Source organism: Aricia agestis, chromosome 6 (assembly GCF_905147365.1).
Source record: "Aricia agestis chromosome 6, ilAriAges1.1, whole genome shotgun sequence".
Classification (NCBI taxonomy): Eukaryota; Metazoa; Arthropoda; class Insecta; order Lepidoptera; family Lycaenidae; genus Aricia; species Aricia agestis.
In genome coordinates, this window is record NC_056411.1 from 7,608,940 (window position 1) to 7,635,765 (window position 26,826).

At 36.2% G+C, this 26,826-nt stretch overlaps 1 long non-coding RNA gene across 1 annotated transcript; it reads left to right on the plus strand.

Moving 5' to 3' along the window:
* The first annotated feature begins 1,972 nt into the window (after positions 1-1,972).
* LOC121728292 lies at positions 1,973-26,826 on the plus strand. Its single transcript, XR_006035771.1, has 4 exons — positions 1,973-1,983; positions 14,164-14,170; positions 21,813-21,819; positions 26,640-26,826. It is a non-coding gene; the product is annotated as an uncharacterized LOC121728292 (long non-coding RNA).

Consider the following 26,826-nt stretch of genomic DNA (forward strand, 5'->3'; position numbering starts at 1 on the left):
ACTCAATACCAAACATTACGAGTTACGACGTAATGTGTCTCTATTTATCTATACAGTAAACAGTTTATAGTTCCATAAAAAATATTACGGATATATCTCAATTAACACATTTCTGGCGTTGACAATAAACTAGTGCGAAGTACTATTTAATGCCGCCCTTAAAATAGGGTTTGATGTGTCCAACTGACCCTAGGGCCATGAAACGGACGTAAACTTAATATCGTCTCTTCATAAAACTACTGACGACGCGACGAGTAGGCATGCGATATGATGAACTATGAGGAATCTTAATACGGAATACCTTTGAGATTATATAATTAAATATGTATGGAGCATAAAATTTACTTGATAAAAATATTATTATAATTTATTTATTAAATAAATTATAATAATATTTTTATAATATCAATATATCTATAGCTTGTAGATGTTTTGTTTTAATAAATAAATAATATTACCCGACATAGAAGACTGTTATATTCTTTTTTTCAATCTACACTTATTATAAAACTCAAGTCGCTTTTTTTTCTCTCATGTCCCTTTGTTCCCTTTAATCTTTAAAACTACGCAACGGACTTTGAAGATTATTTCGTTCGATTTGGAAAATTCTTTCAGTGTTAGATAGCCCATTTGTTGAGGAAGGCTATATTTTATCACGCTAAGACTAATAGGAGTATAAATAATTATACACTTTCCTTGCACTTATTCCACTTTATTTTAATAGATTTATTACAAAATTATTATATACACGACCGGTTTCGACAAATTCATCTTCAGGTGTCTTTTTTGTCGAAACCGATCGTGTATATAATAATTTTGTATTAAATCTATTAAAATAAAGTGGAATAAGTGCAAGGAAAGTGTATAATTATTAATTAAACATGAATTTCCACCAAGAAGTGACAGTACATTCAATATCGTATCTAATAGGAGAATGTGGGAAAAAAAGAGGGAAATTATTTGAAATGGTTTATCTCGTGAACTATTAGAGCAATTTTTATGTTATTTGACACAGATTAGAAGTAGACCACGTGAAGGATCATAGGCTATCGATTTTAACCATATTTTTTTCAGTGGCTATATTATATTTTATACCCGTGCGTCGCCGGGGCGGGTCGCTAGTTCATAATAATTTATAGTACACTTTTCTTGCACTTATTCCACTTTATTATATAATGTTTCTTACAAAGTTATTATTTTAAACGACCGGTTTCGACAAAATCATCATCAGGTGAAGCTGCAGCGAAGCAAAAGTCGACAAATAATACTTTATTAATTTATAGAAGTATTTAATACAAATAATTAAGGGTAATCCTGCGGTTGTGAAACAATTTTACCATGGCTTCCTTTAAATTTTGAGTTGTGGCCACCGGCTCCACGTGTACATTTCAATTTCAATAATTGTACACGTGTAGCCGGTTACAAGTCAAAAAGGCAATTGTTGTGACTCGTCTGCGTCTTACTTTGACCTTTTGTCAGTTTCCAATACACTTAAGTTCGTCAAAACGATTCACTTACGCACAACAGACATCTCCTATATATTGACAAGATGAGGCCCGTAACTCCGTTGTGCCTTTTTGTGCCCAATTTGTTTATCGCGCGGAAACCGTACATTTGCCAGGATAAAAAGTATCCTATATCCTTTCCCGGGACTCAAAGTATCTCCATACCAAATTTCAGCATAATTGGTTAAGCGGTTTGGGCACATAGGCTCGAAGAGCTAACAGACAGAGACATTTTCGCATTTATATTATTGTATGTACGGATGTAATAGAATTGTGAAGTGGAGTGTCTTTGATACGAAGATATTTATTACTTTAATAAAATGCGTAGTAAAATAAAAGTCGGCCATATTGATTTTGATATATGATAGTGTTATCGCTACTTTTACTTTTACGAGCGTGTACGGAATAATTCGTTGTTTCCCTTACAATTTGCGATGCGCTGGGGAATAAAATTCAATTGGCTAAGAAATTTTTCTTTGTAAACAAATTGCTTAGTTTTATCACGGTTTTCTCCTAACGAGGTCCAACGACCTTTATCGTATTACGCACTTTAATATAAAATTCCTCTATATTGTTAAATCTGTATATATAAAACTCAAAGGTGACTGACTGATTGACATAGTGATCTATCAACGCACAGCCCAAACCACTGGTCGGATCGGGCTGAAATTTGGCATGCAGGTAGATATTATGACGTAGGCATCCGCTAAGAAAGGATTTTAATAAATTCCAACCCCAAGGGGTTCAAAAAGGGGATGAAAGTTTGTATATATTTGTATACCCCTTAACGCGAGCGAAGCCGCGGGCAAAAGCTCGTTATTAATAAACTTTAACTAGCTTTTTTTAGGTCTGGTGTAGCTTTAGCTATTTACAATTTATTACTGGAAGTTGATGAGTGAATTTCATTAAGTCGGATACGATGGGGTTGACACACCGACCTCCATTAAACAAGTACGCTGGACTTATGATATAATAGTTTTATTATTCGTAGATAATTAGTATTTATTACTAAAAAAATAGTATTTATTTATATAAATACTAATTTTCATAACTTCTAATAAGGTGTAACAAAACTAAGTGATCATACTTTAGGGTGTGTATGTGTTCCTTGTAGAGCACATACATAAAAAAATATGGGCAAGCGCCCCAGAGCGTCACGAGTTTCCCCATACAAAGTAAAAAAAAATGGTCTTTCAGCGCTGCTACTTTCACAGCGAACTCTCTACAAGGAACACGTACACACCCATAAAGTTAATATACCTAGCGGAATACATACAGAGATCCATCTGTGTGTAAAAATATGTGTACGTGTACACTTACACAAGCATGACTGAACATGATTTCTATGAGATTAAATTGTCAACGTGCGGCACGTGCCGACTGGACGTCAAAAAAGAGTGCTGCTGTCATGTATCACACGTCTCTTTTTACCACGCAGTGTTACTGATAGAGACATCTCGCTTGCTCAGGCCTTTGTTTCTATTTTTCGCTAGGTATATTAACTTTATGTAACGCTAAACCCTAAAGTATTATCACTTAGTTATGTTACACACTATATACAGTGTGAAAGTAGCTTTTTTGGATTTGTATGGGCAAGCGCCCGAGCGTCATGAATTTTCTCATACAAAAGTAAAAAAAAAGTAACTCCTTCAGCGCTGATACTTTTACAGCGAACACACTAAAGTATTGTCACTTACTCTTGTTACAGCCTGTTACCTGTATAGTGTATACTCGCTATTGAAATTATATTCTCAGTTTAAATGCGGTTTTGACCGACCATTTGTCCCGGCTCGGCGCGACCACACATCGTAGCTCATCACTCAAGCCGGTGGCCCCCGCGGTCAACCGACCGTTACGACCTAAGCCTCTTACACCAACCACTTACATTCAATTACGAAGTAGTGGCTCGAAGATTTAATTATTATAATTGGATCCTGTTACTAAAATTAGAACTCAACAACTTAAGTGCTAATTTTAGTTGACCAATTATTATTATCAGGTTTTGTACACATGTAAATTGTCTTCACTCTAGTATTGATCGGCGATTAGTATACATGAACTAGAGTCAAGAGTTAAGACTCTCGACAGCAAAAATAATTTAAATAAATTATGCAACGAATTTCTACCTAGATGTCTCTCGTTACTTGTAGTGTGCCTTAATTCGTTTATCACGAACCATACAATTTTTGCGGGAAAAAGATTGAACTAAACTTATATCCTTTCCCGGCTATAATAATAGTTATAACAGGGTATGTCGATACCAAATTACATGGAAATTGGTTCAACTGAACCGTAAGGAACCGTGAGGAGGTAACAGTTACACTTTCGCATTTATAATAACGAAATATGGATATTATTGTTGATAAAAATTATAAATCACCAATATACTAATTTCCCTCAGCAAATGAAATGAACTCGTCAAGTGTTACTTAAGCCACATTTCTGGATGCGGGAATCGTACATAAGCCAATAAAACTTGCTCAGGGGCCTGACGTATCGCCGTAGGCGTTTATTGCCGTTGGAAATATTTTGGGCGACATTTTGCGAGACAAACAGAGCTGACTTGTTATCGCCGAAATCTGAGGAAAATGTCACAAAAATATCTATTGTTAATTTAAGGTGTATTGCGTGATTGTAAAGATATGCGCGTGATATGCCGAACCGCGTGTCGGGGAGGAGCGCTCAAATCACTGCACTACAATTTGTATGAATTATCGCAAAACATGTCGAGGACCAAAGCGCAGCGGTTTGTAATATTGCGATTTGCGTCCGTGCGATGCACTGTCCCACTGCGTTCTGTCATCAATTTGCGTTGGCCAGCACGCTGATAATAATTGTGTCCACGCACTTAAATAAATAAATAAATAAAAATTGTTTTATTTCTGAATAAATTTGAATCAAATATTTTCAGAATGTTGAACTACATGTTGCCTACCACCGGTTCGGGAACTAACCTGGCGAGAAGAACCGGCGTAAGAAACTCGCACGGGGCCACTTTTTAGTAAAAAAGTGGAAAATTTGTCTTTTAAAAAAATAAAATTTACAATGTAAATAACTTAATCTATACAATATGAATACACAATTGTAAGTCACATATAATAAATGTAGAAGCAGCCTTGCAAGCAGCCATCCTACTCCCAAGATGTGCTATCGTTTAGGAAATCTTTGACCGTATAGTAGGCTTTGGCACACAAACGTTCTTTAATTACTTTTTTAAATTTATTAATTGATAGATTTTGAACGTTTTCCGGGATTTTATTGTAAAGGCGTATACATTGACCTTTAAAAGATTTACTTATTTTGCTAAGTCTGATCACTGGTATTTCCAGCTTGTGCCTATTTCTAGTGTTTCTACCGTGACTATCACTTTTAGTTTTAAATTTAGTTAAATTCTTTCTAACATACAATACATTATCCAAAATGTATTGAGAAGCAACAGTTAGAATACCAATTTCTTTAAACTTTTCTCTCAGAGATTCAAAAGCTGACATTTTATAAATTGAGCGTATAGCTCGCTTCTGCAGCACAAAAATTGTATTGATGTCGGCAGCGTTTCCCCATAAAAGGATACCATAAGACATTCTACTGTGAAAATAACTAAAATAAACTAGCCTTGCCGTGTCTTCATCAGAAATTTCCCTAATTTTTCTGACTGCATATGCTGCAGAACTGAGCTTACCTGCAAGATTAGCAATATGAGGACCCCACTGTAATTTACTATCTAATGTAATGCCTAAGAATACAGTGGAGTCCACCAAATTCATTTTCTCATCATTTAATAGTAAATTGGTTTGAACTTGCCTAACATTGGGCAAAGTAAATTTTAAACATTTGGTTTTCTTAGAGTTTAAAAGTAAGTTATTAACATTAAACCAATGTACTATTTTTGAGAGAGCACTATTTACCTCGTCGTAATTTGACTGCCGTCGCTTCACTTTAAAAATAAGTGAAGTGTCATCAGCAAAAAGTACTATCTCATTATCCTTAACTAGATAAGGTAAGTCATTAATGTAGATGAGAAAAAGAAATGGTCCTAAAATGGATCCCTGTGGTACACCTAATTTTATTTTGGTCCCATTGGATCTTTTACTATTAACTTCAACCCTTTGAGTCCTATTTTTGAGGTAAGAAGTCAAAAGGCTGAGTGCTGAGTCCCTTATGCCATAGTGGTGCAATTTTTTGACTAAAGTAGCATGCTCGACACAGTCAAATGCCTTAGAGAGGTCACAAAAAATACCTAAGGCATCCTGTGACTCCTCCCACTGCACTGCGCACACGAGTTCATTTTTTTGGTATTTCGATGTTCCTGTGCTTAAGTTTTAGCAGCAGGCAAAAAGTAACTTTGTCAAGTTAATCGTCAAAGCTATCCATAACGAGCAGCTGTATTGTACACTGTACTCAAAATCTGTCATTGATATGCCGCGGTCCGCGCTAACACGCCCCGGCCCGTCATAGTGTGCTCGTACCTTAACAAGTGGGTTTTTACGGTATTGTTATATTTTGCGTCTTGTTTGTGTCAATTCCTGTTTTGTTTACATCGGTAAAACTATGTGTGGGATATTTAGAACTTAATATCTTCATCCAATTTTGCCGACACAGAGATAAAGACGTGTATGAGGTGATACTTCGTTGTTTGGCTGCTTCAAAATAAATTAATGCCGGCTAATGAATGCGTGTTTTCGATTCGTGCGGCAGAGCAAAGAAAGTCTCCTGCACGAAGGACTTAGGCCAGGGGTCACCAATTAATTTCGCTCAGGGTCCATTTTAAGAAAAGAAATTACCTTCGCGGTCCGCACATTTTATAATAAAAATATTTATTAAACAAAGGTATTTACGGAAATTACAAAGGTATTTATTTACCTACTATATTAATGAGAAAATTGTCAATTTTATTGCTTGTTTGGAGTGAAATTGGTGCAAGCTATTGACATTAAATCCTTAGAATATTCATCAGTAAGTCAAGACTGAAATTTATTTTTTTAGAAATTCACCTTCGAAAATGCCTGGTCCGCATACAATGGGTCAGCGGTCCGGATGCGAACCGCAGTCCACCATTTGGTGACCCTTGACTAAGGCTGCACTTAGGCTGCACACGGCACGGCGTGTGTGAACACCCTTACTGACTCAATTATTAAACAAGATATCACAATGTTTCACAAGATTTGTACTACCAGCGAGAACGTGATAAAAAATAATAATATACTAGCTGTTACCCGCGACTTCGTCCGCGTGGACTTCAGTTTATAGCGCGCGATGTCAACAAAATTGGTGTCAAAAGCTTTTATTAAAAAAAACCCTGGTACCCCTTTAATCAAAACAGCTGTGCAGTGTGTACATAATATTTCATTTTTTTAAATTAAACTTTATATTTTATGCCAAATTTTGAAGCTTATTTAGCCCCCCAATTACACAACTTTACCCATAAACTATTTATCATTGATAGGTTTAAGGTTTTTTTTTTATTATTATTATAATGCTCTTGTCCCTGATTTTTATTCGAGGGATTTATGTTCTGAATACAATTTATACTGTCCTATGTCTACACACTTATCTCCTATTTCTATTTTCTGTTCTGTTAATACTATTTACTCCTTTTATTATTTTAACACAATATAGCAAAAATTCTTCCCTATTTTTCTTATCTTTTACAATTTCCTTTATGCTATCAACATTAATTTCTAGTCCTATTTTCATCTCCAGATCATATTTTGGCCTCGAGTATTCTGTTAGAAGATGTGGTACATCTTCTATTTTACTAGGGTCACACCTGCACGATGGGCTCTCTTTGCACCTGAAGCGGTACAGATACCCAGAGAGCCCACCGTGCCCGGTCAGTGCCTGTGTTATTTCCTTATTGAGTTTAATCTCCTTAAAGACCTTGTGAGCTGCCCCTATATCCTGAGCGAACATTTTAGTGACACCTCCAGTAGTACCCTCTTGGTACCTTCGATCCCACTCACGAAGAGTTTCCTCACGGATTAGCCTCTTCGCGTGTGAGACCGGACACAGGTCATAATGGGGTTTAACCCTCAGTCCAACTGCAGCTTCTTTGGCCAACTCGTCAGCGCGTTCGTTTCCCGTTAGTCCCACGTGTGCCTTGACCCAGTACAGAAATATCTCTCTGTTCTGGTTCAATGCACACGCAATGTTCTTCTTAGTTTGTAAGGCAACCTTATTAATGGTTCCGGCACTGCACACGGCCTCGATTGCCGCTCTTGAATCGCTGTAGATACCAATTTTGTGATCTGATGTATCTAGAGCAACTTTCGAGGCCCTGCTCAGCGTAAGAAGTTCCGCCTGATAGACTGTGCAGTGGTCTAGGTTTAATATATAATACAAAGTACTGACTTATTAAATAACGTATAAAAGAAATTATAAAAGAAAAATCGAAAAAATCGATGATACCACTTCTTATAGAAAGATGTTGGACAAGCGTTAGCGCGATGTAAGAGACAAACGGCGCCATCTAGTATGAATTTTTGGAACTAACTTAATTTGAACAAATTTTCGTATTTTCGCCCCCATACAAACCTTTTTACCAGTAAAAAAGTAGCCTATGTCCTTTCTCAGGCTTTAGACTATCTGTATATAAAATTTCATTACAATCGGTTCGGTAGTTTTGGCGTGAAAGCGAGACAGACAGACAGACAGACAGACAGAGATACTTTCGCATTTATAATATTAGTATAGAGTATAGATATAGATTATGCCCAGTGAAGTTTTGCCTTCAAATCCTCTATTTCATTAAAAAAAAACCATCTCAATTAACCTCCAAAAACTCTAGTGGGACTATGTATTTGCTCCAATTCTATGTAATCGATAGGGAAAACCCTGTCCTTAATCTTAATCTTTTCTAATACGCACATCAGAAACCCTTCAGTCAACAGCTGAGGGCCAACTGAGCGTTAACGCTAGGGACCGCCATCAAACATTGAAAGGGTTAAGGGTCGATGCCGGAAAACTGCAAGTGAATTCAATATTCTATGTATAATTCAATATTTTATGTATAGTTATTTATTCTATGTTTAATACAATATCGATAAACTTCTTGCACAGCCAGTTTCAAAACTTTGCTTCTGAATTGGAACATCTTACAATATTATGATGTATTTGAACAAGGAACCAAAACAACTCAAGACGTTGAGCTACTTATTTACATAACCGTATATTGTTTTATAGTATTGTCTCAATACAAACAGAACAAGTCAACCTACATGTAAAGTAATCAACCCTTGGAACCTCAGTCCTAGGAGTCCTTTACGTGAAACTGATATAAAGCAATTTCAAGGGAAATCGAAGGTTACTGACACTTTGAGCCAAAACCATAAAGTTAATATACCTAGCGGAATAGAGCAAAAATCTCGAGCTGTCAAACGAAACCGAAATTGGTTTCATCTGTGTGTAAAAATATATGTACGTATACACTTACACAAGCATGATTGAACATGATTTCTATGAGATTAAATTGTCAACGTGCGGCACGTGCCGACTGGACGTAAAAAAAGAGTACAGCTGTCATGTATCACGCGTCTCTTTTTACCACGCAGTGTTACTGATAGTGACATCTCTCTTGCTCAGGCCTTTGTTTCTCTATTCCGCTAGGTATATTAACTTTATGGCCAAAACAAAGCTAATTGTCAGCCAATTTACCCGAAGAACTGACTGTGAATTCGTGCACATGAAGCACGCGACAGGCCCGACAGGCCCGACGCGTTTGACAAATGATCTGTCTGTCGCGTTTGTCGCGTATTCGTATCACACTTTTGAGTTACACTATTGACTAAATGACTACACACGTCATGGAAAAGATACTTAAGTACCTACAATTTTATTATTATGAGAAATTAAATGGATCACACTAGCCGCATGCATCCTGACCGCAGGGCAAAGATCACCACAGATCATCATCATCATCAGACATCGAGGATCATACCCCAGGTATGATCCTCGATGCCGTCGTGGAATACCTCGAAAAAGATGGCACGATATAAATGTCGCAGTCATCTGGTTTAATCTGCGATTCGATCGAATGACTAGCGCATTCAATTGAATGACTAAAGGACAACTCGTCACGACGTTGACTGTAAAGTTTAACGTCTTGACTAAAAGTCATATAGCTAAGTCGTTAAATGGGATGCTATATTTTTTTTTCAAGTAGTAGGGTAGTTATAGGTAAATCCACGCTTTCATATTATTTTATTACTTATTTATAAAAGCTGCAATTAACAAAATTTAAAGAAATACCATGGCCAAACGACCATTTTCCTGACCCACTGAAAAGATATTTTATTTCCCCGACTGTATAATGTACAACATTTTGAAAAAACGAATTGCTTTTGGTTTAACGTGGGAGAGCCATGCTTCGGCACGAATGGGCCGGCTCGACCGAAGAAATACCACATTCTCACAGAAAACCGGCGTGAAACAGCGCTTGCGCTGTGTTTGTGTCTGTGTGTGTGCCAAAATATGCAACAAAACGGGCGCAGTTAGTAGGCAAACAAACTTGTCAATCTTATATGAAATTTTTAGAAATTGGTATTAATTGTTTTTGTATCATAGACTGCAAAAATAACAGCAGAAATAGGTAGTCAGTACATATAAATTTAATGTTTTTCCTAAATCCACTTGGAAATTAGATCAGATATAAATGCAGATATAAATGCAGATATAAAAAGTGATTCGATATAACCTAAAATTGCATTATCAATCGAAGCCATTTTATTTGAGTAGCATATTATGGGATATTAATTGAGTACCTCACTATTGTTTTAGTGTTGATGGATCACCATGGTCTCCAAAATCCGACGACAAAACTTGCAGTGATAGTTTCTATTTCATTTAAATCCAAAGTATCAGGTGGAAGAAACAGTGACTCACAAATGACGATAAACCATATATTATAACATCTGGTTTATCTGATCTTTTAGAAGCTGGAGATAGAGTTTTGAATGAAAAGGTTTTTCAATTAAGCAAGTTTTAAATGAAAGGGTTACAATAAGTTAAAATTATTATGCCCCCATTTTGATCAAAACAAAACGAGTACGTACTCTCAAGAAGAAACCGAAAGAATATTGTATGGGAGCCCCCCTTAAATATAAATATTATTTTGTTTTTAGTATTTGTTGTTATAGTGGCAACAGATATACATAATCTGTGAAAATTTCAGAAGTCTAGCTATAGCGGTTCTTGAGATACAGCCTGGCGACAAACAGACAGACGGACAGACAACGAAGTCTTAGTAATAGGGTCCCGTTTTTAACCTTTGGGTACGGAACCCTAAAAATTGTTGTAGGGCTCCCGTACTAATCTTATCTTATATAAAATATCTTTAAAATTTTGGACTCCAAAACTGTGACAAAATTAGAAAACAACAAAGAGCAAATACATAATATTTTTCTCTTTCACTCTTGAGACTGCGTGAGACGTCTTGCAAATCTGTCAATTCAGTACTTTAGAAATGCATCTAGACTACGCGTCACGTTGCGGTCTGAATTGATCCTTATATGTTTTTGCCACGTTTTTGCATTTCATGTTTGAGACAAATAACTACTCACACTTAATGTTTTTACATTTCCATGTTCGTTTTCCGTGGCGCTCACTTATTCACGCTAAGGCATAATTCACACTGAATGAAACTGTCAACTTTGGGTCCCGAGTCCCGACTGCGATGAAATAAAATGATAATGTGACGTGACCCAGCTTATGTGACACGTGCGTTATATTTTTCATTGTAATGTCTGTGACGTAGCTTTGATTGTGGATATAAACTACATCATCAAGATGTAGTTTATATCCACTTTCCGCTTACAGCTTGTCGGTAACAACTAACCGTAAAGTTCAAACCATTAAATTAATAAAGTTCGTTTGAACAAACAGGTCACAAAATTATATACAAACTAGATGACGCTTACAACTCCATACGTTTTTCGGTGGATCCGTGAATTTTTCGGGATTAAAAGAATCCTATACCCTTTCCCGGGACTCAAAGAATTTTCTTACCAAATTTCAGCAAAATTGGTTAAGTGGTTTGGGCGTGAAGAGGTAACAGACAGGCAGACACAATTTCGCATTTATAATATTAAGTATGGAATATGGATAGGGGTAAAAAAGTGTCTGGATCACGGCCTTGAATAATATAATTCAAATCACGCGTAATGGCGCCTTGGCGGCTTCTAAAGTTATACAAAAGAAAGTTTGAGGATACTTTTATTTCCACTAGACTTGTGAAGTCCAAGGTGCCTAAACTTTTGATTTTTCAAACCCATTTTTCATTCCGCTCATTTTAACTTTACAAAAAATTAATTAAGGGTCGGTTGCACCAGAGGCGTGGTTAAAGTTAAGGTTAAAGTTATCGTTATAGTTAAGGCTAGCTTAGCTTTAACCCTAACTTTAACCTTAACTTTGGCCACAGAAATTGACAGAAAATGTCTGTTGCGTTTTTTTTTAAAGCTACAGGTAATGGGATTGAGATTATAAAAATTTAATTATCCGTAAAAATCGACAGGAAAAATATAACACTGTGAAACATAGTTTACGAAAAAATTTAGATATAAGTATGAGCGGTTATGGTTAAATATGGCGTCGGACGCCATATTTAACGGTAACCAAAGATTTGACATTTTGAACTGTAGTTATAGTTAAAGTAACAGTTATAGTTAAAGTAAGTTGGTGCAACCCACCCTAAAGGTTATATTTTTTGAGACCCGCTCTTGTTAATTAAAAGTTCAAAAGATTTTTTGTAAATAATATTATATCGTGAAAATAATAGGCACAATTAAGTACTTTATATTATAGGTTAAAGTTCAATAGCCGGCCAATGACGAATAGGATAGACAGACAAACAAACAAACAATCGGACAGTCTCAGTAACAACTAACAAGTTCCCGTTCGCCCCTCGGGTACGCCCTAAAATTATCCAGTTTGGCATTTGCATTTCCTCCAATCCAATTTTTTACAAGCTCGGTCGCGGCTCTGATTTATTTATAAAAGGCGAGGTGATTTCGTAATAAAACATTAAACGAAATTAAAATGTATTGGGATGCTCCGCTATTTATTGCGCCGCGCTTCCGGACCAATCACAATCCATCTTTATAAAATTGTAATTGCTTCGGAGTAAAATAAAAATCGTCACGTTCCTTTATCTTGGTAATAATATAAAACCAATATTTGACTGTCGGGCGACAAGATGCCGTTTCTTTTTCATGAAAACGGGAAAAATCCCCAAAGATACCTTCAATGGGCTTTTTTCAATTAGCTGAAGATACAGAATACATGAAGATGACTCGTCTTCTAACGACTCAAGGCTGTCGTATTTTAAAGTGAGCACGAGCCACGAGCTCTATAATTCTCTTAGTAAGGGCCTGTTTCACCACTTCATGATAATGCTATCCACCACTTAACTTGACACATGGAAGATCTGTCAAATAAGCCTATCGGACACCTTATGCGGAAGCAGTGAAACAGTTCCTAAGTATAGTAAGATAATTATGGGTTTTAAACCTATAATTATGCTTTCTTACAGTAGAACTAAGAAAGTGCCTAAGTTTTCACAGCAGTAACATTTAAACTTACAATAAATGCGTCGTATTTCGTCTACCGTGCGGCAACTGAGTATTTTTGGTACAAAATCTTGTCCTCTTCTTCGACCCAAAGTTATAAGAATAAATTATTAGTTCATTAAAATCCGTTCAGATGATTAAGCGTGAATAGTCTAAAAACTATCGTACAAATTTTCGCATCAATTATAATAATATTAAGGGCCTGTTTCACCACTTCCTGATAAGGCTATCCACCAATTAACTTGACAGATCAAGTATGGAGAATCTGTCAAAAAGTTGTGAATAGCCTATTAGGCACTTTATCAGAAAGTGGTGAAACAGGCCCTAAGTGTGAAAAAATACTATCAGCGAAGTTGATTCATAGGCAGATGGTCGTAATTATACGTATATACCTACGTAATTTGGTCACGTTATATCAAACTCAGCACAGTCGCGAATCACATTGAATTGACATATTTCGACACAATGACGTAGGTCTGTCAACTGCCTACGAATCAATTTCTTCGTCGGTAGATAAAATTATTTTGCTGAAAGCTGAAGACTGAAAATAGTTCAGTGAGCAATCCCTTAACAGAATTTAGTTCTAGTCTCTAGATAAGCGACGAGTCTAATGACTTACATAATGCTCCTTTAATTTACAGATGCCGGAAATAGACAAGCATTCCGGAAATAGGCATATTCCGGAAAAGATCGAAATACATTTGCCGATCGCCGACTTGACAGAAGTAATTTCGAAATGTTGAATTTATGGGGTATAATAATTTATTTTTGTCGAGTTCTACAAAATGATAAAATATAATAATTATTACTTATCTGGTATTATTTTAAAACAAACAGAACAATAGTTTTTTTAGTACTTATTAGTCCTTACTTCTTAATTTGTGATTCAACGTAGGTAGTTATGGATAACGATGAAATATAATAATTTCGAGATTTCAGACGAATATCTAAGCAAATGACCTTGGACGTTTGACGCGGAGCGCCATCTGTTTATGAATCAATGTAGGTTGCCAAGCTACGGTAAGTTACATAATATTTCCGCTAGATCTAGCATTTAGCAATTTATTTTGCAGAGGTGGGCAGAGTAATAATAAACAGAGACTACTTGTTTTTTTTTCGAATTAATTAAATAAAATAAATATGTACATAGAATACTTTTTTATTTTATCCCCTTTTAACCCGTATTTTATGTATGTCCCGTATTATATGTATCTCGAATACGGCTTAAACGATTTTCATGATATTTGGAGTGGGGGAGGTTTCAGGGGAGAAGACGCGGAGATGAATGTTTCATTTTTTGCCACTGATATAGAAGTCTTTCAGCTTTTTCTACATTTTTGTTTCCCAGAATTCCTCATCACGATGGATTATTTCCGTTTTAACTGGAAAGTTTTTGCCAGACTATATACCAAAAATGCATTTTTTGCTTCTGGTTACATGAAGCTGGCCGTTTATTTGGTAGAACCATGCGTGGTTTTTATTTATTACAAAAAATAAAAACCATATAGAAGTGCAATCCATATAGAAGTCTTTCAGCTTTTTCTCCATTTTTGTTTCCAAGAATTCCTCATCACGATAGATTATTTCCGTTTTAACTGGAATGTTTTTGGAAGACCATATACCAAAAATGCATTTTTTGCTTCTGGTTACATGAAGCTGGCCCTTTATTTGGTAGAACCATGCGTGGTTTTTATTTGTTACAAAAAAATAAAAACCATATAGAAGTGCAATCCATATAGAAGTCTTTCAGCTTTTTCTCCATTTTTGTTTCCCAGAATTCCTCATCACGATGGATTATTTCCGTTTTAACTGGAAAGTTTTTGCCAGACTATATACCAAAAATGCATTTTTTGCTTCTGGTTACATGAAGCTGGCCGTTTATTTGGTAGAACCATGCGTGGTTTTTATTTATTACAAAAAAATAAAAACCATATAGAAGTGCAATCCATATAGAAGTCTTTCAGCTTTTTCTCCATTTTTGTTTCCAAGAATTCCTCATCACGATAGATTATTTCCGTTTTAACTGGAATGTTTTTGGAAGACCATATACCAAAAATGCATTTTTTGCTTCTGGTTACATGAAGCTGGCCCTTTATTTGGTAGAACCATGCGTGGTTTTTATTTGTTACAAAAAAATAAAAACCATATAGAAGTGCAATCCATATAGAAGTCTTTCAGCTTTTTCTCCATTTTTGTTTCCCAGAATTCCTCATCACGATAGATTATTTCCGTTTTAACTGGAATGTTTTTGGAAGACCATATACCAAAAATGCATTTTTTGCTTCTGGTTACATGAAGCTGGCCCTGTATTTGGTAGAACCATGCGTGGTTTTTATTTATTTGTAACCCGCCTTTGGTTTTTTTTATAAAACGTTAATTGTTTATCATTTATGGCTTTTTCTACACCAACATTGTAACAACATTTTGGGCACTTTATTTCTACTATACTGTCGTCATCTACAGTGCCATCTGGGGTTGCCCAAAATATTGGACTCTTCTAAATTTTGTCCTTCGGTTGCATCAATTTCAACTATCCTACCTTGGATCCTACAGGATTACAAAAATAAAAATTTTGTGAATAAAAACAATTTGAAAATCAATGCATTGTCTGATGCGTATACACATGAAGGTATATTAAATGATGATGAAATGTATTTTGCGCTGTAGCTAATAGTGAACACGTTATTGATTACTTAAAAATTAAATACAATTCTAATATTTCCTTTAGTTAATCTTTTATATAGTGTGTGATTGTAGTAGTGCAAGTTATTGAATGATAGTAACTCAATAAGTGTAACAGATATTTGTTGAAAAACCCAGAAAAATTCATAATTTCGAAAAATGAAACTATTGAGTCAAAATAAGTGAATCGTGTTTTCCGTTAGGCAAGTATCAGATAAATATACAATCATTAAATAAATCTCAATTTCATTTGTGTTTCATCGTCTTCCGGGATCGTAATACTTATTAGAAAACACAGCAAAAAAAGGGAGCTCGGTCTTAATGCCAAATTACAGCTTTGTAAGTCCTATAGTCTTTGAGCAAGACTGCGGACAGACAGACAGACAGACGGACAGACCGAAATTATAAGGGTTCCTTGTTGACTACAGAACCCTAAAAAGTTCATTAAAAGTATTTTTTTTAAATTTTACGGCTTCCTTTAACAATACTGAACCTTCCCTGAAGCTATGGCATATTATCTCCATGTATGGCAAACATTTTTTAAACATCCTATAGTTATGTAGGTATAATAGTGTAACAGTAAAAAATAATTGTTTGAAGTCTCTGTGATAAACTATTCTGTATGCTATACATTTACGTAACAATTTACATTACAATGTCCGATAAATAATAGACTGTTGTAAATGCATCTGATGATCACATGATCATAATATTATTTTTCACTTTTTTCAAAATCGAAAAGTGCAAACTGTTAAAACTTAAAGCCGGTAAATTGTCAAAGTGAGACTAATCAAAAGAAGAGCACGCACTGCTTGTGCCGTGTGCGCGGAACGGCAACGCCGCGCTCCGTTGTACATATCTCGAGTTGACAACGACGCATTCTGTAACTAATTTACGCCTGTTAAATTTTATGAGCAAATGCTTTACTACATTTACTAGTGGAGTTTGATTTACAGTAGGCACTAAAGAGTTTGATGATAAAACTTCTATTTTGCAATACTGTTTATCGCAAATGGTTCGCGATCAACAAGATAAAAAATAAAGAAACATGTATGCAAAGATTCATTATAAACGGATTAGCTAAACCAAAAAAAAAACCCATCCTAAAATATACATCTTACGCGATTTAAAAATATATTTTCTGATAACTGAATAAAGATCACCAAAAATATCGTTCACGACAATATATTTCAAGATACACTTTCTAATTACACAAAACTTCTGTATTTCCCGATCTGTAATTTAGCTGTAAAACATCGCCAAAAAGACGTCTAAAACGCATTTTGCTTTACTATTCACCTTCAAACGTCAAATTACAATACATTATTTTCACCACAACCTATTTTTTTGCCTTTGTCTGATCAGACATGGGAGAGCCATGCTTCGGCACGAATGGGCCGGCTCGACCAGAGAAATACCACGTCCTCACAGAAAACCGGCGTGAAACAGCGCTTGCGCTGTGTTTCGCCGAGTGAGTGAGTTTTCCGGAGGTCCAATCCCCTACCCTATTCCCTTCCCTACCCTCCCCTATTCCCTTCTCTTCCCATCCCTACCCTCCCCTATTACCCTATTCCCTCCTAAAAGGCCGGCAACGCACCTGCAGCTCTTCTGATGCTGCGAGTGTCCATGGGCGACGGAAGTTGATTTCCATCAGGTGACCCGTTTGCTCGTTTGCCCCCTTATTTCATTTAAAAAAATCTGCTGATACAATCTGTGAAGATATTTTGGCTCGATATGTACGAAAAAAATGTACGGTTCCCGCGCTAGCGACATTTCGCTACAACAAAGACAAAGTTACGGGCTACGTCTAGGAGGCGTCTTATCTAGTGATTTGGACTTGTCTAATGAGACGGTGTCACAGGTAAGCGTTAGTCGACTATTTAAATTAAACCCCTCCTAATTAACTAAAATCTCGGCATTCATTTAAAAGGGCTTACGTCTACCGCCGAAAATCTTTCTAATTATTTGAGATTTAACAAATTTTGAACTGAAGACGTAAGTGGATGAAGTGGGTAACGCACAATTTAAACATGTTCGTTTTTTGCTTTAAATGGCGGCTTAGGAAAATGAATTGAAATAAAAAAATGTGGTATTTAGCCAGATATATCAGGCAGATGATAAAATAGGTAAGTTTCAGGGTTTGTTAAAATTATAAGGGAAAGTATGAATAATTGTATTTCTAAACTAATATTATAAATGCGAAAGAACAGCTGTCTGTCTGTTTGTCTGTCTGTGACCACTTCACGCCCAAACCGCTGAAGCGATTTTGGTATGGAGATACTTTGAATCCCGAGAAAGAACATAGGTTACTTATTTTTCCCGAAAAATGTACGGTCCCCGAGCGATAAACGAATTTTGGCGCAACGGAGTTAGGGGCGTCACCTAGTATGTTATAAAGTTATAAAATTGTAGTTATCTACTTCATAAACTACTTAACTAATTTTGAGTAACGAAGTATGGAGTTAATATGCAATGTTTGTCAACTCGGTGAACGTTACACTGGACGATTTCACAGTCGGGAAATGCAGCACATTTTGTGCATGTGGATTATTTAATTTTACAGCGGCGTTAAGTAAAACCTACATTAAACTAGCGTTAGATGTAAAGTGGAATAATATTTAGAATTAAACTGGCACTTGTTTAGCTTATTATTCATAACGTCATTTTGAGTAAGTATATTGAAAATATATTTTTATTAGGTAAGTATATATTTAATAGTTGGTGAAAAATTAACTAAATTTACATAAGAGATTTAGCACTTTGTAAGTTTGTTTCTAGGCATCCTATTGGTTCGAAAACTACTAGTTCGATTTTGATCACATTTTGCACCGACATTATGACGCCAAAAATACCATTCCCCGGGATGTAGAGACTCCGAAACCACCAGATCTCCAACACATGGAAATTTGCACTAAATAAGGCGTAATACATAAACTACCTGTCTTGTTGTTTCAAAGAAGCAAATCTATATCTATATATCTCTATACATATAAAACTCAAAGGTGACTGACTGACATAGTGATCTATCAACGCCCAGCCCAAACCACTGGACCGATCGGGCTGAAATTTGGCATGCAGGTAGATAATATAATGTCGTAGGAATCCACTAAGAAAAGATTTTGATAAATTGAAACCCCAAGGGGTTCAAATAGGGGATGAAAGTTTGTATATAATAATACTTCTTAACGCAAGCGAAGCCGCGGGCAAAAGCTCGTAATATATAAAACTCAAACTGACATGACTGACATGGTGATCTATCAACGCACAGCCCAAACCATCGGACTGATCGGGCTGAAATTTGGCATGCAGGTAGATATTATGACGTAGGCATCCGCTAAGAAAGGATTTTGATCAATTTCACCTCCAAGGGGGGTTAAAATAGGGGATGAAAGTTTGTACATAATAATACTTCTTAACGCGAGCGAAGCCGCGGGCAAAAGCTCGTAATATATAATATGTTTTAGTGAGTGAGATCAATCAAAATAATATATTAATCGTGTACATATTTACAACACACGGTCACAATCTAACAGTAATTATACGTGGGTCTAAATTTGGTTGATAAACATCATGAAAATCTTGGAGCACTCTGAGTAAACTCTTAGAAGGCTGTAAAGTGTAAGTAAACATCCTGCAGACACAGCAGAGGTAACCAAACAGTATTAACGCTTTCATTACGCTGGAGTCTATTCGTTGGCTCGATTCCGGTAACATTTTAATTAATCGGTACGCAGAGCCAGACTCAAAAGGTTTAGCACTCCTGTTCTTCCGACATTATAGAAGTGTCGTATTTAATTAGCTGTTGTTTTCACATCGAGCTATCATTTTCACTGAATATATTTTTATATTAACCTTTTAAATATTATAATGCTTACATTCCTCACAGTAAGGTAAGAAAAAGTAAAACGCTAAGCGTTTTACTTTTTCTTACCTAAGTCTTACGGGAACTGTGCATTTTCTCGCAATAAAAAGTAACGCTATGTCCTTCCCCGTGTTTAATCCAATGATAATGTTTTATCTTAAACAGTCCATACTAATAGATATTGCAATCAGATGAATATAGTTGGAAAAGATTTAAATTATAGCCGACTTAATCTTCAGGATGTAAGGCTTATAAAATAAATAAGATTAAAAAAAGATTTAAATTATGTAGGTATTTTAATATTAAAACATTACAAAATAATGATTTTATCGGCATAATGAGGAGTTTACCAGTTTACTTTATGTAAAATGAGAACGATCTAAGAAATCACAAATCACACATGAATAATAATTGATTTGGTTCGGTATCTATCAGCTCTTTTGCAGTAACAATAAAACAAAAAAAAAGTAACAAAAAAGTAGTATACGTGGGAGATCCATGCTTCGGCACGAATGGGCCGGCTCGACCGGAGAAATACCACGTTCTCACAGAAAACCGGCGTGAAATAGCGCTTGCGCTGTATTTCGCCGAGTGAGTGAGTTTACCGGAGGCCCAATCCCCTACCCTATTCCTTTCTTTACCCCCCCTATTCCCTTCCCTTCCCTTCCCATCCCTACCCTCCCCTATTACCCTCTTCCCTCATAAAAGGCCGACAACGCACCTGCAGCTCTTCTGATGCTGCGAGTGTTCATGGGCGACGGAAGTTGCTTTCCATCAGGTGACCCGTTTGCTCGTTTGCCCCCTTATTTCATAAAAAATAAGTAACTCAAGAGCTTTCAGAAAACTAAAGCAAATATATAATATTATATTCATTGTCATGTCTGAAATATTCTAAACTCTTTAATCTACGTAACACGGTTGAGGCGTGTCCAGGAAGATCCAGCTTGCGGTGTAACTCCGAGCCACTTCCGCTCCGGAGCTGCTGCGGTTCATATGTAACTAGACCCTTATTTTGTTATGATTTTCGTGTAATTATGTGCTAATATGTAATAACACCCTTGCTTTGTTATAATTTTCTTGCAATGAAATTAAAAATGAAATGAAATGAAAAATATTTATTTCTAAGTAGGTTAACAAAGTTAACACTTATAGAACGTCGTGTCTACATGAGGCCTACCACCGGTTCGGGAACTACCCCACCGAGAAGAACCGGCGTAAGAAACTCGCACGGGGTCACCTTTTACCAAAACGGTAGAAAATAACAATAATAGCTTAAGCTAAATTACACTAAGTATGTAAAAATGTAGTACCATTAATTATATTATAGAAGCGGCCTATGGTTTGTCAGCTTATTTTTCCCAAGGTGTGCTGTCATTGAGAAAATCAGTTACCTTATAATAAGCCTTACCACACAAACGTTCTTTAACAACTTTTTTAAATTTATTGCGTGCTAATTTTTTTTATGTGCTAATATGTAATATCACCTTCATTTTGTTATGATTTTCTTTCAATATGCTTATTTACATTGGTATAGTAGCTGGCACCACTCGGTGCTAGAGAAAACATGTTGGTTACTATTTAGATACTGTGCTTGCATTGAGATTCAATGTAGAGATTTTCTTTAAGTAACGTAAAAGTAATTCTACGAATTACGTAGGCCCGGATGGCGGGCCTAAGTGTTCATAGGCAGTTTTTACTTGGGAGAGCCATGCTTCGGCATGAATGGGCCGGCTCGACGGGAGAAATACCACGTTCTCAAAGAAAACCGGCGTGAAACAGCGCTAGCGCTGTGTTTCGCAGAGTCAGTGAGTTTACCGGAGGCCTAATCTCATACCCTATTCCCTTCTCTACCCTCCCCTATTACCCTATTCCCTCTTAAAAGGGCGGCAACGCACCTGCAGCTCTTCTGATGCTGCGAGTGTCCGTGGGCGACGGAAGTTGCTTTCCATCGGGTGACCCGTTTGCTCGTTTGCCCCCTTATTTCATTTAAAAAAAAAGATGCCTATGAACACATAGGCTGCATAAGAAGCTTATTATGGCTTTAGATAGTCACTTGTTGCCTTGAGCTGAGCCAAAAGACATTAAGCACGTAATGGGCGATTTTCATAAGCCAAAGGACAATGTAGTTCCCTTTGATAGTTAAAGTGACTAATCAATCAACCTCCACTCGCCTCACTAATGCTTATCCATGCACGCACTTGAAAGTCCTTTTGTCATTGTTTACGCGTGTATGAAAGCAAAAAAGGACCTTGAGTTAAGCCCACTCCCACCAGTCTAAGTTAAGGAAGGATTGCATTAATATCTTGTTAGTAAATAAATCTCCTGAATCCTGATGAGTGAACAAAACGCAGACTGGTGCTTAGTGGCTTAAAAGTAACTTAGTTTTCAGGCTTAGGCTCGATTTATATTCAGCCGCCCGAACGCGCGGTATAGCGGCTACACCGCGAGGCGACTGCGCCGCTATTTAAATAAATCGTTACATACATTTGCTTGTAATCCCGCGCTACAGCGGCTAAGACGCTCGTTCGCGCGGACACATATAAATCCAGCCTTAATAGTACATAATAATTACATGCTTCTTATATCTTTGTATGCAATAGGCTTGCTCCTCTTAACTTCTTCTGATTTATTTCGTTGCGGGTCCCATGACAGTTTTAGCATGTTCCTCGACGGGCTCTCTGAGATCATATCAAAGGGTTTTCGTGGTTGGATACCTCTGTCGATTCTGGTGACACAGGAGATACAGCGGTGGGAATGTGTGGTGGGCCAAAGCCCGAATAAAATAATTGTTTAAAAAAACTAAAAACACGCTTTTTATGTTTTTTTTTATTAACAAATTATTGCATTGTCATTGGCTCTTAATACGTGTAATACGTTTTTATTACAATTTGTTTTTGAAATTAGAATAAACGTTGTATTGTTCTGAAATAAGAAGTTTTATTATTATTCTCTAAATACTACAACATAATACTATAATTCTATAACTTAACATAATTTTACCATACCTGAAATAAGAAAAACGACAATTAAAGTTTATTCTAAACAATTTTTACTATTAACCTTAAAATATGAAAACTCTTGAAAAACTTGCTCGGTGACGCTTGTCAGTTGTCACAGATAAAACTCCTTCGGCTTCTCCTCTTGATATTTGTCAAATTGTGGCACAATTAATTTTTGCCACAATGAATGGGCGCCAATTTTAAATAAGGAAATATTATTTCCTTTATATTATACGTATGACGTATGCAAAGTTTCGAATTAATTAGACTACTGGATATAGGTAAGAATCATGCTCAAAGATTCCGTTACATACAAACAGCCCAAGCTAATAAAACGTGTTAAAAAGACGCTTCCTGCGACCTTTAAAATGTGTTTCAGTAACAGCACAAGTTTCATCAATACCGCCCGCCGTGGCAGTATCACACAATCTATATTTCATACCTTTTATTACTTTAATAAACGTAATAAATAGCGGTGAAATGATGGAGCCGCAGGGAGCGCTGTTATAAACGCTCCAACTCTGTCACAACTTATTATATATTGTGCTTGATCCCTAAGCCCTTATAAACTAGACGTGAAAGATTAATTTATGTCATATGCGAATGTTTGTAAAGCTTTAAAATATTCAGTATCATACCTATTTAAAGTTGACGCTACTTTGTGCGAATAAAAGAAAATCCTGTGGAATCCATCAAGAAGTAATAGTATCCTATAGTTTACTAGATACTAGACTTTACATTTAGATAATAGAAGTATTGCAAAATTTTGGCATCATAGCTGCTGATGTTGCTAAAATTTTTCAGTAATTACCTATTTCTACTTGACGCCATTTTGTGCAAATAAAAGGATATCCTATGGAATCTAACAAAAAAAGTATCTAATATATTATATACAAGCAAAGTCTGTCTCAGCCCGATCCGTTTAAAATTGACAAAATTTTTAAAAAAAATTCATCCCCTATTTTATTCCCTTGGGGGTGGAATTAATCAAAATCCTTTCTTAGCGGATGCCTGCGTCATAACAACTACCTGCATGCCAAAGTTCAGCCAGTGGTTCGGGCTGTGCATTGATAAATCACCATGTTAGTCAGTCACCTTCGAATTTTATGCATAACTAGCTGTTGCCTGCGACTTTGTCCGCGTCAGCAAAATGTGATAACAAAGATAATAAAAAAAAACCTTTTTAGGGTTCCTTTATAAAAAAGTGAAATAATATATCCTCCTCCTTTTCGGAAGTCGGTTAAAAAGTAGCCTAAGTTATTCCTTACTACATCAGCTATGTGCTTAAAAAAGGCCCGTCAAAATCACTCCAGCCATTTCAGAGATTAGCTGGAACAAACAGACAGACAGATAGACATACAGACAAAAATTGAAAAAATGTCGTTTTGGTGTCTGTACCCTATATACATTCATATGCATTTAGTAAATAACGGTTCTTTCAATATTACAAACAGACACCCCAATTTTATTTATATGTATAGATGTATAGATGTATCGATAATATAAGATATAAGATTTAAATCTTAATTGCCTACAGCCGCCGGTTTAAGATCCCCCACCTACCTTTCCTTGCTAGTTTCGCACAAAACTCGAAACAAAACAATATCATTGATACTTAATTTCATTTCAATATAGGATATTAAAAATAACATAATTTAATCAGGAAGCACAAATATTATGTTAGCCTGTTGACATGTATCCTGCAGAAAAACATGTTTTTCCGCATACTATATTAAAAAGAATACATGCGCCGGCAAAATTGCATATTTTATTACGGTTACAAAACAGTTCTGCCACTACTACGACGAAGTTAGGATTTTTTTATGATTTTAATGGTATGTTGTCACGGGGTAGGTCCCTGTGCCCCTAAAGATATTAAATAAAAAGCCAGAGACCCGTGAACAAATCTAATCACTTTTCTCTCTCTCTCATATGGGCAATAATTATCATTTTCCTCCTAATATAAACCTTCCCTGACTGAGCCGTTGTCGACATTTGCGAGAAAAACAAAATTGAAAAACATATTTTTAATATACATTGTGAGTTGTGACACGAGAATTTTATATATCTTATCTTATATATAAAATTCTCGTGTCACAATGTTAGTCACCGTACTCCTCCGAAACGGCTTTACTGATTTTTACTAAATTTTATATGCATATTCAGTAGGTCTGAGAATCGGCTACTAGATACTTTTTATATTGATAAGTGCATATTTTGTTGCATAAATAATAGTAAATTATTACAACACGAGACTGACGGCGACCATTGTTTGTGCGACGGGATAGCGATGGACGTGGCCATGGTGCCATACTTATTTAGTCACTTCAATAAAATAATATTATGGGCGAAATACTTTATATGGCAAAACTAAGGTTTGTCGGGACAGCTAGTAGATATAGAAAATTTCTCGAGTCGCGTCGTTTGATGCCAAACTCTCCCGAAATGGCTGGACCGATTTGGTAAAATCTTATATCTTTAAGCGAGCAATTCTTGTATATATAATATACAGGGTGTAACAAAAATAAGTGATAATACTTTAGGGTGTGTACGTGTTCCTTGTACAGAGTTCACTGTGAAAGTAGCAGCGCTGTAAGACCATTTTTTTTTCACTTTTGTATGGGAAAACTCGTGACGCTCGGACCCTGTATATATAATGTATATATATATATATATATATATATATATATATATATATATATATATATATATATATATATATATATATATATATATATATATGTATATATATGTATATATATATATAAAATTGAAAATGATTCCTAGCTAGATCCCGAAACCCCCTATATACTCATGAAAATCGTTGGAGCCGATTCCGAGATTCCAATTATATATATATATATATATATATATATATATATATATATATATATATATATATATATATATATATATATAATTGGAATCTCGGAATCGGCTCCAACGATTTTCATGAGTATATAGGGGGTTTCGGGATCTAGCTAGGAATCATTTTTAGAAAATGTCATTTTATTCGTGTTTTATCGAATACCGAGCAAAGCTCGGTCAAATAGCTGGTTTTTTATGTGCTTTTCGTGTTCACGTCAAAAATCGTCAACCCTTTTTTTGAAACCCGAAAAAAGGTATACATAATATTTTAGTTTATATTATGTACTTGAGAGTGCTAGTGCTACATAGTTGTTAACTTTTGTTAATAAGGGCACAGAATCACTAGTGGCAAAAAATCTACCATCTGTACATTACGAATTCAGAATCAACACACAGGAGAGTATTGAACGCCAACTGATATAAAGCGGCCTGATCTCGGCACTGACGTAGCGTTTTTATTGTACTGGTGTGATCCCATTAATGATAGAGCAAAAGCTGAACTCGATATGCAATAGGCACGGTATTCCTTAGATTTTTATTTGTATCGATAAATTGAGAATACATAAGCTTTGATATTTTAAATAAGAATAATGAGTCGAAGGTACCATCGAGGAAATTGATACCTAGGCAGTTGACAGATCAACGTCATTTGGTCGGATCATGTCAATTCAATGTTGATTATTGTGATCTGGCGGTTGGGTTTGACATAATGCGACCAAACTACGTAGGTCTCCCATCTGCCTAGGAATCAACTTGTCTGATAGCCCATTTACATTCGCGTACGAGTCGCGAGGCGAGGGGCGAGGTGCGAGTGTGAACAGACGCTCGTGGCTCGCCTCGTCCCTCGTCTCGTCCCTCGCGGCGCTCGCGTCTGGAGCGGTTTTTGGGGCATGAGTCAAAGGACCTCGCGTCGCACGCAAGTGGGTGTTTACATTCGCCCTCCCGCTTTATTCTGGCTTCTACATCGTGTAGCGCAGGTTGTGTTTAGTTTTAAACACGCAAAAACAAAATCGCATCGTATAATGGATTGGTCGCAAGACGAAACATTTAAGTTCATAGAACTATTTCAAAAAGAACGAATAATTTGGGACCCTAAACATAAATGCCACAAGAACACCCAAAAAGTTAGCGATGCATGGGCGAGATTGTCCGAAGTAATGGGAAGATCTTAAATTAGTGACGTAGCAGTATAAGCCCAGTACGCACAAACTTGTTGCTGCTAAAACTTCGAGGTCCTCCATTGTTGCTAGCTCAAAGACGACTGAACTCGGCACGCGAGTGTAAACAGGCAACTTATTAACCATCGATCAACACGAGCCTCGCACGAGGGACGAGGCGAGCCACGAGGCGAG